The sequence below is a fragment of the Pristiophorus japonicus genome, chromosome 3 (assembly GCF_044704955.1).
Source record: "Pristiophorus japonicus isolate sPriJap1 chromosome 3, sPriJap1.hap1, whole genome shotgun sequence".
Classification (NCBI taxonomy): domain Eukaryota; kingdom Metazoa; phylum Chordata; class Chondrichthyes; family Pristiophoridae; genus Pristiophorus; species Pristiophorus japonicus.
Window position 1 is genome coordinate 270,962,261 of NC_091979.1, and position 13,076 is coordinate 270,975,336.

The window sequence follows — 13,076 nt, forward strand, 5'->3', positions numbered from 1 at the left end:
GAAGTAAAAAAATGAACAGCTTTTATTTAAAAGTTTAGTTCAAAACCTACTCAAATTCATTATAGTCAGTATTCAAATAATTTTAACACACACAATTTTACTTTTTTTACTGCAAAAATTAAATATTTATCATTTAAACATAAACAAAAGCAACGTGTGTAATCAGAAGTCTGTCATATTGGAAATTGATCTGTTTTCTCTCGTATACACATACACACAACTCGATTTAACTTCTGGATGGTGCTAATGACCCCTATTGTCTCAAACCAATATGATACAATTGGTAATTCCAGTGTATTTACTCTAAACTATATCCTAAACCGCTTTTGCGGTTTCAGGAATTAATTTGTAGTCTTTAGGTTTTAGCTATCCTTCAGACATGTGGACATTTTGGTCCACTGAAGTAAAGAAAATTTAGCATCTTGATAGGAATGAATGAATTAACCTTACATCTATGGCTCTATTTTGTTAGTATTAATAAAATTCCACCCACCCCTTTTTCTATAGAAAGGTTGTATCACTGCAAACTTCAGTTAAATCCTCAATATAAATGATTAATGCCAAGCTTTAGAATATGAACAAGTTGTGGTGGATTGTTCATTAAAGCAATTACGGTAACATTTTAAAATCCTAAATGTACATTTTGCATGTTATTGTCAAATATATCTTGCAATCTTTCTCAATGGACTGACTGATGCATGTGTTAGCACAGTGACTCTGAGTCATGCTCATTACTATTGGTGCAACCCAGTACAGTAATTTGTGGAACAATTGAGGGGGGAAAAAAAGCAGAGGATTGCAATTTGATTATACAATTTAGAAATTCAAAATGTTGATCATATTTTTAAAGAATGCTTAACAGCTAATAGCTTCCTTACTCAACTAAGTAACTCTTCAGTCACATTTTTAAAAATTGATAGTTTGAAAATCAATCTTATTCATGTCACGTTAGGAGTATTTTATCTTCAATCCTAGCAGACTGACAATATAATTTACTGACTTTGCACACAGATGTGTCAACATATTCATTCCAAGCACTATAATGTATCTTTACTGCAAAGTAATGCTTTACATCAATTTCCTGAAAGGATTTTTCCACTTCAAGTAAAAATTTTACAGTAACATCTGCAATACACTTGATAGAATAATCATGTAACCAGCATATTTTGACTCCCCCTCCTCATTAACCTATGCTGGAATACAGCTAGACAGACATTAGGCACCCTTCAGTACCTTACCCAAGTGGCTAATTCTTATAAGTCAGCATAGACAGGAAGTGCTGTTAGCCTAGTTAATCATAAAGATCGTGGCCCCCCGACCTGCGAGAGAAAAAGCTCCGCAGGTCGGGCTATAAAAGAGCTGGAGCAGCGTACCACTTCAACCTCCAGCGCGAGCTGCTCCAAGGATTTTGAGATGGGCGACTGGGTGACATCATCAAAACCCTGGTCGCCGTTTTGGAGCGTGGGCAGTAATGTCGGCAGGGCCCAGGTACAGAAGAGTGGGAAGGTCGGGGCAGAGTAGCGGCGAGTGTTTGTGGCAGAGGTGCGACAGATGAGGGTACGGAGCCCAGAAGAACTGAGGGCCCAGGGGCAGCACGGGCCAGCCCACACTGTGATATGTGTGCGCACTAGATCTGTGCAGCTTAGCAGGTCTCCAGTCGTCTTGGTTAACCCTTGCCACTGGACCAAGACCTAGCTTTGTCAAGCCCGTGTGGTGGCGGGTGTGCAACAGTCACCATATGCTTAAAAAAAAATACACGCACAGGTACTTTCCATCTCCTCAATTGGAGTCCAGGACTGGAACATCGGGTCCTTCATCGAAATACCTGTGAACTCGTGGAAGCAAGTCATCCTCGTTCGAGGGACCACCTATGATGATGACGACTCAAGTAGCTAATCCTTATGAGTCAGCATAGTTGATCATAAAGAGCATCACAGCGAAGTCTGAATCTGTCCCCACCTGACAGACACAGGTATTTAAAAAATACTCATGGTATTCAAGCTCATGGTCTACAGAACAGTAGTGATTCCCGCCCTCCTTTATGCTTCAGAGACATGGACAATGTACAGTAGGCACCTCAAAGCACTGGAGAAGTACCACCAACGCTGCCTTCGCAAAATTAGCAAATCCATTGGCAGGATAGGCATACCAACGTCAGTGTTCTCACTCAGGCCAACATCCCCAGCATCGAAGCATTGACCACGCTCAATCAGCTCCGATGGGCGGGCCACATATTCCGCATGCCTGATACAAGACTCCCAAAACAGGCACTCGACTCTGAGCTCCGTCACGGCAAGCTAGCCCCAGGAGGGCAGAGAAAATGCTTCAAGCACACCCTCAAAGCCTCCTTGAAAAAAATGTAACATCCCCACCGATTCTTGGTGAATCCCTGGCCCATGACCGCTCAAAGTGGAGAAGAAGCTTTCGGGAAGGCGCTGAACACTTCGAGTCCCTTCGAGTCGGGAGCAGTGGAAGTCAAGTACAAACAGTGGAAGGAGCGTACCACAAGCCAAGCACCCCACCCACCCATCCCTTCAACCATCACCTGCCCCACCTGTGACAGAGTCCGTAGATCCCGCATTGGACTCATCAGCCACCTTAGAACTCTAATGTGGAAGCGAGTTATCCTTGACTCTAAGGAACTGCTTAAGAAAATGCTTAAAATATAAGCCACTGCTAGCAATGAGGAGCATGAATAGCTTGGCAAAGTTTACTTTCACTAGGCCTGTGGCGAGATCAATTGTAACATCCGTACTGGCACCCCAAATGAGATCACCCAACTCAGCACAAACTGCAGGTCACATTTGGCACCTTATGATCTCTATAGCTCAGTTCCAGGTGTTAACAGGGAGATGCCCACCCACAGTGCAGATACAATTCATTTTCATTTGTACATAAATCCCAAAATTACAATAGCTTTTATTGTGATTCCATGACCTATATTCTCTGGAGTTCAGAAGAGGTGATCTCTTTGAAACATATAACATTCTTAGAGAGCTAGACAGAGTAGATGCTAAGAAGTCGTTTCCCCTGGCTGAAGAACCTAGGACTAGGGGGTCACAGTCTCAGGATAACGGTTTGCCTTTTAAGATTGAGATGCGGAAACATAGAAAATAAGTGCAGGAGTAGGCCATTCAGCCCTTCGAGCCTGAACCACCATTCAATAAGATCATGGCTGATCATTCACCTCAGTACCCCTTTCCTGCTTTCTCTCCATACCCCTTGATCCCTTTAGCTGTAAGGGCCATATCTAACTTCCTCTTGAATATATCCAATGAACTGGCATCAACAACTCTCTGTGGTAGGGAAATCCACCGGTTAACAACTCTCTGAGTGAAGAAGTTTCTCCTCATCTCAGTCCTAAATGGCTTACCCCTTATCTGAGACTGTGTCCTCTGGTTCTGGACTTCCCCAACATCGGGAACATTCTTATTGCACCTAACCTGTCCAGTCCAGTCAGAATTTTATATGTTTCTATGAGATCCCCTCTCATCCTTCTAATCTCCAGTGAATACAGGCCCAGTCGATCCAGTCTCTCCTCATATGTCAGTCCAGCCATCCCGGGAATCAGTCTGGTGAACCTTCGCTGCACACTCTCAATAGCAAGAACGTCCTTCCTCAGATTAGGAGACCAAAACTAACACAATATTCCAGGTGAGGCCTCACCAAGGCCCTATACAACTGCAGTTACACTTCCCTGCTCCTATACTCAAATGCCCTAGCTATGAAGGCCAACATACCATTTGCCTTCGTCACCACCTGCTGTACCTGCATGCCAACTTTCAATGACTGATGTACCATGACACCCAGGTCTTGTTGCACCTCCCCTTTTCCTAATCTGCCGCCATTCAGATAATATTCTGCCTTCACGTTTTTGCCCCCAGAGTGGATAACCTCACATTTATCCACACTATACTGCAGCTGCCATGCATTTGCCCACTCACCTAACCTGTCCAAGTCACCCTGCAGCCTCTTAGCGTCCTCCTCACAGCTCACACCGCCACCCAGCTTAGTGTCATCTGCAAACTTGGAGATATCACACTCAATTCCTTCATCTAAATCATTAATGTATATTGTAAATAGCTGGGGTCCCAGCACTGAGCCCTGCGACACCCCACTAGTCACTGCCTGCCATTCTGAAAAGGTCCCGTTTGTCCCGACTCTCTGCTTCCTGTCTGCCAACCAGTTCTCTATCCACGTCAGTCCATTACCCCCAATACCATGTGCTTTCATTTTGCACACCAATCTCTTGTGTGGGACCTTGTCAAAAGCCTTTTGAAAGTCCAAATACACCACATCCACTGGTTCTCCCTTGTCCACTCTACTAGTTACATCCTCAAAAAATTCCAGAAGATTTGTCCTCAAGCATGATTTCCCTTTCATAAATCCATGCTGACTTGGACCGATCCAGTCACTGCTTTCCAAATGCGCTGCTATTTCATCTTTAATAATTGATTCCAACATTTTCCCCACTACTAATGTCAGGCTAACCGGTCTATAATTACCCATTTTCTCTCTCGCTCCTTTTTTAAAAAGTGGTGTTACATTAGATACCCTCCAGTCCATAGGAACTGATCCAGAGTCGATAGACTGTTGGAAAATGATCACCAATGCATCCACTATTTCTAGGGCCACTTCCTTAAGTACTCTGGGATGAAATTTCTTCACTCAGAGGGTGGTGAATCTTTGGAATTCTCTACTCCAGAGGACTGTGAATGCCCAGTTGATGAGTCAATTCAAGACTGAGATCAATAGATTTTTGGGCACGAAGGGAATCAAGGGATAGAAACAAAGAAACATAGAAAATAGGTGCAGGAGTAGGCCATTCGGCCCTTCGAGCCTGCACCACCATTCAATGAGTTCATGGTTGAACATGCAACTTCAGTACCCCATTCCTGCTTTCTTGCCATACCCCTTGATATGGGGATAGGGCGAGTACATGGAGTTGACGTAGAAGTTCATCCATGATCTTATTGTATGGCGGAGCTGGATCGAGGGACCATAAGGGCTATGCCTGCTCCTATTTCTTATGTTCTAAAGCTATTGCAGAAAGAGCGTGCGGCAAACCAGTCCCACCCACCCCTTCCCTCAACGACTATTTGTCCCACCTGTGACAGAGACTGTGGTTCTCGTATTGGACTGTACAGCTACCCAAGAACTCACGTTAAGAGTGGAACCAAGTCTTCCTTGATTCTGAGGGACTGCCTATGATGATGATCTAAGCTATGTAACCAGGAATATTAAATTAATAGTATGGATTGTAAGAAATATTCTAAGGTAACCAGAGGCTCCAATTTTTGCATTGCCATCTCAGCAAGAGTGCAAGTATGTGAGCAAAAAAAACATTAGATTTTCTGTTATAACCCACTGACTTCTTTACTCTTTCATATGTTTATTGTTTCTTTAAACAGCTCATTAACAAGATATATGTGCCACTGTGACCAGAACCACCACTGTCATTAGAAAATACTTAGTGTGTCCTTGTCTGATTGATTCCAATTGTATCATGTTATTTTCCAATAATCTGCTGGCAACAAAAAGCCACATTACAGTACTATTTACATGATTCTTAAGAGATAATGCTAACCATTTTTATATCTGTACACCTACATACTTTCTGCAAAATTTCAATGTCCTGCCACAACTTACAAAAGTTACCACAACAAATGAACACTATGGCCCGCAATTTGTGGTTGGAATGACGGCGAACTGGCAGTGTTCGGCGTCATTCCGCCTTTGAAACCGACCGCAACTTCTGGATTTGGCACAGCGACTGATCTCTCCACTTCACCCACCACAGACCTGGCAATCTGTGTAATCAGCCAAATCATTGAAACTGACAAAAACTTCAGCTCTTCCGCGTTAATTACGCTGTTAAATTCCCCACTAAATGTTAGACCCAAAGTGATTAGGTGTAACTGGGGTTTTAACAGCATTGGTATTGCTAAACAAATGTTAAGGCCTGGAAAACTAATTTTAATTTTGAGCAACGTCAAATTTGTCCATTTTAATAAAAATGTTAATTTAGAAGAAACTTTTCAAAAACCTTTTTTACATCTGTCCATCTTTATTTTAGGTTTGCCTTGATCCCATGCGAGAACCCCAATCTTTCTCTTTCTCTTTTAAAAAGAATTTTAAAAGCTTACTCAGTTCCTTGTTTGCCATGTGAGAATTCTGCCTTTTAAATTGGCTGCTTTGAAGCCTGTTGATGTCACAGCAGCTTGAACAAGGGGATCAAACTAGTCTGTTGAATTGAATTGAAGGACAGAAAACCCAAAGTTCTCGACACAGGGACTGTGAGATAGAAACATAGAAAACAGGTGCAGGAGTAGGCCATTCGGCCCTTCGAGCCTGCACTGCCATTCCATGAGTTCATGGCTGAAGATGCAACTTCAGTACCCCATTCCTGCTTTCTCGCCATACCCCTTGATCCCCCTAGTAGCAAGGACTACATCTAACTCCTTTTTGAATATATTTAGTGAATTGGCCTCAACAACATTCTGTGGTAGAGAATTCCACAGGTTCACCACTCTCTGGGTGAAGAAGTTTCTCCTCATCTCGGTCCTAAATGGCTTACCCTTTATCCTTAGACTGTGACCCCCGGTTCTGGACTTCCCCAACATTGGGAACATTCTTCCTGCACCTAACCTGTCTAAATCCGTCAGAATTTTAAACGTTTCTATGAGATCCCCTCTCATTCTTCTGAACTCCAGTGAATACAAGCCCAGTTGATCCAGTCTTTCTTGATATGTCAGACCTGCCTACCTGGGAATCAGGCTGGTGAACCTTCGCTGTACTCCCTCAATAGCAAGAATGTCCTTCCTCAAGTTAGGAGGCCAAAACTGTACACAATACTCCAGGTGTGGTCTCACCAAGGCCCTATACAACTGTAGTAAAATCTCCCTGCCCCTGTACTCAAATCCCCTCGCTATGAAGGCCAACATGCCATTTGCTTTCTTAACCGCCTGCTGTACCTGCATGCCAACCTTCAATGACTGATGTACCATGACACCCAGGTCTCGTTGCACCTCTCCTTTACGTAATCTGTCACCATTCAGATAATAGTCTGTCTCTCTGTTTTTTAACCACCAAAGTGGATAACCTCACATTTATCCACATTATACTTCATCTGCCATGTATTTACCCACTCGCCTAACCTATCCAAGTCACTCTGCAGCCTCATAGCATCCTCCTCGCGGCTCACACTGCCACCCAACTAAGTGTCATCCGCAAATTTGGAGATACCACATTTAATCCCCTCGTCCAAATCATTAATGTACAATGTAAACAGCTGGGGCCCCAGCACAGAACCTTGCGGTACCCCACTAGTCACTGCCTGCCATTCTGAAAAGTACCCATTTATTCCTACTCTTTGCTTCCTGTCTGCCAACCAGTTTCAATCCACGTCAGCACACTACCCCCAATCCCATGTGCTTTAACTTTGCACATTAATCTCTTGTGTGGGACCTTGTCGAAAGCCTTCTGAAAGTCCAAATACACCACATCAACTGGTTCCCCCTTGTCCACTCTACTGGAAACATCCTCAAAAAATTCCAGAAGATTTGCCAAGCATGATTTCCCTTTCACAAATCCATGCTGACTTGGACCTATCATGTCATCTCTTTCCTAATGCGCTGCTATGGCATCCTTACTAATTGATTCCATCATTTTACCCACTACCGATGTCAGGCTGACTGGTCTATAATTCCCTGTTTTCTCTCCCTCCTTTTTTAAAAAAGTGGGGTTACATTGGCTACCCTCCACTCCATAGGAACTGATCCAGAGTCTATGGAATGTTGGAAAATGACTGTCAATGCATCCACTATTTCCAAAGCCACCTCCTTAAGTACTCTGGGATGCAGTCCATCAGGCCCTGGGGATTTAATCGGCCTTCAATCCCTTCAATTTCCCCAACACAATTTCCCGACTAATAAGGATTTCCATCAGTTCCTCCTTCTTACTAGACCCTCTGACCCCTTTTATATCTGGAAGGTTGTTTGTGTCCTCCTTAGTGAATACCGAACCAAAGTACTTGGTCTGCCATTTCTTTGTTCCCCGTTATGACTTCCTCTGATTCTGACTGCAGGGAACCTATGTTTGTCTTTACTAACCTTTTTTTCTTTACATAGCTATAGAAGCTTTTGCAGTCCGCCTTAATGTTCCCTGCAAGCTTCCTCTCGTACTCTATTTTCCCTGCCCTAATCAAACCCTTTGTCCTCATCTGCTGGGTTCTAAATTTCTCCCAGTCCCCAGGTTCACTGCTATTTCTGGCCAATTTGTATGCCACTTCCTTGGCTTTAATACTATCCCTGATTTCCCTTGATAGCCACGGTTGAGTCACCTTCCCTTTTTTATTTTTACGCCAGACAGGGGTGTACAATTCTTGTAGTTCATCCACGCGGTCTCTAAACGTCTGCCATTGCCCATCCACTGTCAACCTCTTAAGTATCATTCGCCAATCTATCCTAGCCAATTCACGCCTCATACCTTCAAAGTTACCCTTCTTTAAGTTCTGGACCATGGTCTCTGAATTAATTGTTTCATTCTCCATCCTAATGTAGAATTCCACCATATTATGGTCACTCTTCCCCAAGGGGCCTCGCACAACGAGATTGCTAATTAATCCTCTTTCATTACACAACACCCAGTCTAAGATGGCCTCCCCCCTAGTTGGTTCCTCGACATATTGGTCTGGAAAACCATCCCTTATGCACTCCAGGAAATCCTCCTCCACCGTATTGTTTCCAGTTTGGTTAGCCCAATCTATATGCATATTAAAATCACCCATGTGCGGAGCATACTTTACTTCGGGGCCAGCAGCAAATGCCTTCGCTTCGCTGCTGACTGCAAATTCCAGGCCATTAAGTGAATTCAATACACAATTTAAAAAAAAAAGAAATGGGTTAAATGTAGTCATTCCTTTTCAGGCTTTGGACGCATTTATAACTCCTTTATACTGCTGTCTAAGGGAGAATTTTACAGAATGTAAAGCTTTCTGGCTCTTGTACAATTCTAACTGTGAGATATAGAAAAGAGACTGAGTCAAAGTGTGTTGAAAGGGGACTGGAACATGAGTAACTATACAGTACGAAGAGATAGTGAATCAGCTGTGTGTGCTAGCGTGTGTGGAGAGCAAGAACAGGAGTGAATGTGCAGCTGCAGTTCTCCAAATTGCTACAGTTCCAGGGTAGTATGTTTGGCATGACAAAGAGTAGCATTCTTTCTCCTGTCATTGTTTTGCAAGATTACAGGGTGGCAATCTAATTGATGGGCTTCAGATAAAGATATAAACTGCAAGAGTAAATCATAAGATGTTTATAATTCATCCAAATGCCAAGAATTGGTTGTATTAAAAAAAAAATCACTTCAGGTAGTTTTATTTGTATCAGCAGCAGCATGTGCTGTGGCTCATTGATGCAAGATAATAGCCCAAATTTTCCCACAGACAATTTTGGCAATTTTGCACAAGTTAGACCACTGTACACCTGATTAACACCAAAGTTTACTGAAAAACTGATCTGAATATGCTGCAGCAAGGATGGTGGCGAATCAGATGTGGCAGTCAAATGGCTAATTGTGATTGAAAAAGAACTCATACTGGTCATCTTCAATTTTCTTCATATGGACTTGATTTTTTTTTTAAATCATGTATGCAAAATTATATTGAAACAAAACCAGAATCTACAGGTTTATATTGAAAGTTGAACAAATTGATCGCCAGCTTCATTTAAAAAAATAAAAGCTACTTTGGTTTGTAATTTTCAATAAATCGCTTCACCTTTTACAATTATAGAAAAAAAATATATAACGGTTGGAATTTTGAGGCTTGCTAATGTTACGTTTCATCAATTTGGTTATATTTCATTGAGTAATTGTCTTTGAGCTGCAAGGTTTATTGAAATCTATAATGTTTATTTTTTTTAAATAGGAAGTTTATATAGAATGGGCATTAAATGATGTTCTCTGAAGCTAGTTTTAGTTTGAACTCGAAAAGTCCTAATAAATGTACAGCACTTGGTGAAACTGATTTGGTGTTTTATAGATGTTTATTTTTACTCAGAACATCACAATCTCTGCTTGAGCTTCAGATATTTTGCCAAAACATCATTCTGTGTTATGACTTTGGCTCAGAGATTGTTGTTAGTTTTAAGTCTAAGTGCCAGCAGTATGAAAACAGACTTAAATGCAGGAAAATGATGATTGCCATTGATTTCAATGGGAACGCAAATCTATGATAAATACCCTCTAACTGTTTTAGCTAGGGCAACAATGGAGTGGCACAAGTGTCTCAGGAAAATACGGGGTGGAAATTATTGGCGTAAGTCACTTACATGATTATTTCTTTTGTTTTGCACCGTTCAAGTGCTCCTGTGCAGTAGATGCGCCACCCCAGGAAAATCTGGGCCAATAATATAATGACCAACAGATCTCCTATGGTGCTGCTCAAGTCAGATGGTGCACTTTAAGGGCAGGATCCTTATATACCAAGTTATTTTTTTATTCATTCACTGGATGTGGGCATGGCAGGCAAGTCCAGCATTTATTGACTATGTCTATTTGCCCTCAAGAAGGTGGTGGGGAGGCATCATCTTGATTGATGCAGTCCGTATAGTGAAGGTACTCACACAGTACTGTTAGGTAGGGAGTTCCAGGATTTTGACCCAGCGATGAAGGAACTGCGATATATTTCCAAGTCAGGATGGTGTGTGACTTGGAGGTGTTGGTGTTCCCACGCACCTGCTGCCCTTGTCCTTCTAGGTGGTAGAGGTCATGGGTGTGGGAGGTACTGTCAAAGGAGGCTTGGCATGTTGCTGCAGTGCATCTTGTAGATGGGACACACTCCAGCCACGGTGCGCCGGTGGTAGAGGGAGTGATTGTTTACGGTGGTGGATGGGGTGCCAATCAAGCGGGCTGCTTTGTCCTGGATGGTGTTGAGCTTCTTGAGTATTGTTAGAGCTGCACTCATCCAGGCAAGTGGAGAGCATTCCAACACACTCCTGACTTGTGCCGTGTAGATGGTTGAAAGGCTTTGGGGAATCAGGATGTGTGTCACTGGCTGCAGAATACCCAGCTTCTGATCTGCTCTTGTAGCCACACTATTTATGTGGCTGGTCCAGTTACGTTTCTGGTCAATGGTGACCGCCCCCCCCAGGATGTTGATGGTGGGTGATTTGACGATGGTAATGCCATTGAATGTCAAGGAGAGATGGTTAGACTTTCTCTTGTTGGAGATGGTAATTGCCTGGCACTGGTGTGGCACAAATGCTACTTGCCACTTATTAACCCAAGCCTGAATGTTGTCCAGGTCTTGCTGCATACGAGCACAGTGACTTCATTATCTAAGGAGTTGCGAATGGAACTGAACACTGTGCAATCATCGGTGAACATCCTCACTTCTGACCTTATGATAGAGGGAAGGTTATTGATGAAGCAGCCCAGATTTGAGCTGCTAGATTTGTTCTGAATCTATTCCATTTAGCATGGTGGTAAGAAAGACTTGCATTTATATAGCGCCTTTCACGATCACCAGATTCGTCAAAGCGCTTTACAGCCAATGAAGTAATAATAATAATTTTTATTTATATAGCGCCTTTAACATACTAAAACATCCCAAGGCACTTCACAACAGTCTTACAACATATTAGATATTGACATGGGAGGGAAAGAGAGAAAAAGTAGGAGAAGGAAGTGTAAAAGAGGTAAAAGGCTTGGGTCTGAAGCGGCAGCCAAAATGCGCACAGATAGACACAGGCGAAAAAACTAAAAAAAACAGAAATTCAAATTACATTATAAATAATAAGTACTTTTTGGAGTGTAGTCACTGTTGTAATGTGGTAGTGCCACACAACATGATGGAGTGTATCCTCAGTGTGAAGACGGGACGTCATCTCCACATCTGCGACAGGTAGATTGATGAGGACGAGGTCAAGTAAGTTTTTCCCTTGTGTTGGTTGTCTCACCACCTGCCGCAGGCACAGTCTGACAGCTATGTCCTTCAACACTCTGCCAACGCGGTCAGTAGTGGTACAATGGAGCCACTCTTGGTGATTAACATTGAAGTCCCTCACCCAGACCACATTCTGTGCCCTATTTATAAATCATCATCATCATAGGCAGTCCCTCGGAGTCGAGGATGACTTGCTTCCACACTAAAAATGAGTTCTCAGGTAACTGAAGTGTCCAATGCGGGACCTAGTCTCTGTTGCAGGTGGGGCAGACGGTGGTTGAAGGAACAGGTGGGTGGGGTGCCTGGGTTGCCGCGCGTTCCTTCCGCTGTGAACGCTTGGCTTCAGCTTGCTCTTGGCGAAGAGACTCTAGCTGTTCAGCGTCTGCCCAGATGCTTTTCCTCCACTTTGGGCGGTCTTGGGACAGGGATTCCCAGGTGTCAGTGGGGATATTACATTTTTTCAAGGAGGCTTTCAGGGTGTCCTTGAAGCGTTTCCTCTGCCCACCTGGGACTCACTTGCCGTGTTTATATTTATATTCTACTGCTGAGGTGAAGCTTTGTTTCTTTAAGGCCACAGACTGTTATGTGAACACAGGATATGATTTATAAACTATTCATAAGGGTTGTTCTGAATCACATTGAGGACCTCTTTTTAAAAAAAAGTTTTTAAAATTGTGAGAAACTAAACTTTAACTCAAAGAGATCAGCACTGATGGCTGAGCCTTTTGAGGATGAAGTTCCAGTTTCCAAGATGCTCCCCAAACAACGATTTCTATTTCATTTATATTTTTAAGGTTTCTTTGGATACAGAGCGATGACTTTCACGGTCAATGCTGGACAGCCTTTGCTGGGAGTGAAGCTACCGCTGATTGTTCGAGCAGCACTTAACCAGCAGCGACTGAGTGCCGAGACTGCCTCGCTCCTCAGCCTAACCTGGGTGGGGGGTGGGGGGGGGGGGTTCAGGCACCGCCTCCTGACTCGCTCGTGCCCTCTCCGGCGCGCCTATTGGCCGGCTGGGCCTGCTGGCGACCGCGCCCTCGATTCTCATTGATCCAGCCACACGTCATTCATCCGTCCGTTAGGCTGCACTGAGGCCGTGTTGTGAATTTGAAGGCGGAAAGAGGGAGAA

The 13,076-nt window shown here is 43.3% G+C and overlaps 1 protein-coding gene across 1 annotated transcript in view; it reads right to left on the minus strand.

The window, feature by feature from the left end:
* LOC139260288 (zinc finger protein Pegasus-like) overlaps window positions 1-13,076 on the minus strand; it is a 29,594-nt gene that overhangs the window by 15,989 nt on the left and 529 nt on the right. The window lies entirely within an intron of this gene.